This window comes from Meleagris gallopavo, chromosome 14 (assembly GCF_000146605.3).
Source record: "Meleagris gallopavo isolate NT-WF06-2002-E0010 breed Aviagen turkey brand Nicholas breeding stock chromosome 14, Turkey_5.1, whole genome shotgun sequence".
In the NCBI taxonomy this organism is placed as follows: Eukaryota; Metazoa; Chordata; class Aves; order Galliformes; family Phasianidae; genus Meleagris; species Meleagris gallopavo.
In genome coordinates, this window is record NC_015024.2 from 1,973,751 (window position 1) to 1,976,197 (window position 2,447).

The 2,447-nt window shown below is 49.0% G+C and overlaps 1 protein-coding gene across 31 annotated transcripts in view; it reads left to right on the forward strand.

Annotated features, from left to right (window-relative positions):
• The first annotated feature begins 29 nt into the window (after positions 1 to 29).
• The window catches only part of LOC104913113 (E3 ubiquitin-protein ligase RNF123-like), a 15,618-nt gene continuing 13,200 nt past the window's right edge, over positions 30 to 2,447 (forward strand). For 8 of the 31 annotated variants that reach the window (XR_004161247.1, XR_002119473.2, XR_002119474.2 and 5 more), the window contains exons 1-3: positions 46 to 368; positions 983 to 1,186; positions 1,310 to 1,392. The gene's annotated coding sequence lies outside the window, so the exon portion shown is untranslated. Of the gene's footprint in view, positions 369 to 982; positions 1,187 to 1,309; positions 1,393 to 2,447 lie in introns of all 31 variants that reach the window. The other 23 variants (XR_004161248.1, XR_004161245.1, XR_004161246.1 and 20 more) reach the window with 12 other exon arrangements.

Genomic DNA, 2,447 nt, shown 5'->3' on the forward strand with positions numbered 1-2,447 from the left:
CACGCTTCAAATCCATATCTTGGGAAAGACTGGGGAAATCCTGGGAAGATTTTGGGCAGTTGGACGAGTGGATCTGAGAGCAGGATTGGCAGCCGTCACTGGCTTTGGGCTCTTGTGTGGTGGCGTTAGTGGTGGCACTTTGACTTCTTTGGCTTAACCCTGTTGTTTACTCCAGGTGCATGAACCCATGAGAAAGGGAGAAGTCCTCAGGTGGCAGCATCCTCCCCAGCAAGTTCTGTTCTAGCTGTCTGCCTTACCTCCGCTCTGGAGCCAGTGCCTGTGAAGAATGACCTCACGGGGTGCTGGGACGGCTCTCTCAAGGAAGAACTACAGGCTGAGCACTGGGCCAGAGAAGTCCAAGGTTGCAGGTATGGGCTGAGCATGTTTTTATGAGCGGGACCGCTGTGGATCAGGGTGAGCAGCCCTGGCCTCACCTGAGGTCATCTGCATTCCAGTTGCGCTTATCTTGCTGACAAGAGGCAGAGAGGGATTGAAACAGTAAATCTCTGTGCTGAGGTGAGGTTTTGGGAGGGCCTTTCCTTGCTGTATGAAAGACTCCACCAGCAGCTCAGGTCACAGTGCCCTTTCTTCAGCGATGTGGGGCTGGAGAGCATGGAGTTGCTTGTCTTTGTCTCATCTGACTCGGGGTAGATGGCTTCTCAGGTTCTGAGATCAGTCTTTTCCTTGGAAATGTCGGTACCTGGTAAGCAGTCCATTTTCTCTTGGACTGACCAGTCCATCAGAATCGTGCTTGTAAGATCACAGATCTGGGATTTGAGGGCTCTGTGGTACCCAGAGCTTTGTGACACAAGGGATAGCTTTGCACAATGAAAGCTTGTGTGAGATGTACAGGATTGAAGAGAGCTGTGATGATCTGTGTCTGCAAGCCTTCCTGTCTCTGCATCTTCTCTAGTGCAGTTAACCTAAAATGTTCCAGGACATCAGGAATTGTAACACCAGTATTATTTGTGTTTGTCTGCAGGGGTTTGGTTTTGCTTTTAAATTGGATCCCCACTTTCAAATTTGAAGTTACTTTATCTGAAAGTAGTACAGCAGGGCTCCTGAAGATGTCGTCTCACCCTGGGGAACCACTGGTAGCGGGCACCACTGGTAGCCTCCCCTGTTGAAGAAATGCACTCGCTCCACGTTGCAGGGCTCTAAGGCTGTTAGTGAAGAGAGCGTGAAGGTAAATAACTTTTTGGAGCTCTGTCTTCCCCTGTGTTGATCTACAAACGTTACTGCTTGTACTTGAAGTTTTGACTTCTAACTCTCTAAGCTTCTTTTTCTTTCTCTTTTTTTCCCCACAAAGGATTGTGAACAGCAGGCTACTGGATGACTATCTGATCGGGTCTTCTCCAGTGCTGATGGGAACCAACCTGCAGCTGCTTACAGGTATGGGACTTCTTACTCTCTAGATGGCAGCGATGCTGCGTCAGTCCCCTGCATGTAAAACTCCCCTATAAAAGGTCACGAGGCAATATTTCTGAAATAAATAGGCAGGTATGCATTCCCCTTCTAATTCCTGTTCCCTCTCTGCTTGCGAAGAAGTGCAAAATGCACAGGTTTTAGCTAATGAAAAGTATGTCGTCAGTGCCCGGTAAGCTAAATGCAAGGCTGCTACTTGTACATCGAAGAGCATATGCTTCTCAGGCAGTGGAATTGTCAGTACTTTTCTTGTTTGGAATCACCAAAGGAAAAGGAACACAAAATTGCTATCCAATGTCTGTTTCCATCTCTTTCCATCACCGTGTAGTCCAGCAACTTGTAGCTTTGGATGAGGAGAAGGTCCTTTGCGTTTAAATTTTTTGGCAGAGGCAAGTCAGCTGGGTGCACAGCAGGTCCAAGTGTTGCAGAGAGGCAGGCGTGCAGCTGCTGCTGGGTGGGCGGTGCTGCAGGGTGGGCTGGGGTCATGTTCCCCGGGCTATACTTAGTAGTGCCAGCTCAAATGTGAGCCTGTGGCTGCAACAAATAGCTCTTGGTCCTCTGCGCGCTTGATGAGCTGAGGTTCTTGTGGGTGGGGAGGCAAAGTGGGCTATGGTACTTGGCCACAAGCGCTCCTACCAACATGCCTTAGTATGTTCCATCCGCCCAGGAGTTTTGGTTGTCAGTACTGCTAACTTCTTTGCCTGGTGATGAATGAACTGACAGAACTGGTAGTTTGTTGGATTGGTCCCTCTGTTTGTAGCTCCCTTCCAGTCTTCTCCCTGGACTTGGTAGAAAGCCCAGTAGCAGTCAGATTGGCCTTGAAAATAGTATTTACTACACGAGAGCAACTTTTATGGTACGATATTTTGGGGAGCTTGTTGTAAACCTCCCTGGCTGTCCTCTCTCTGTCTGTCTCGTGCTCTTCTGCCTCTTTCCTGCGCTGCTTCTCCATGCTATCTGCTGATACAGCTGCTTTGCTGTAGCCACTCTCTCCTGCCAATCCAAAGCTGCTTCTTTGATTC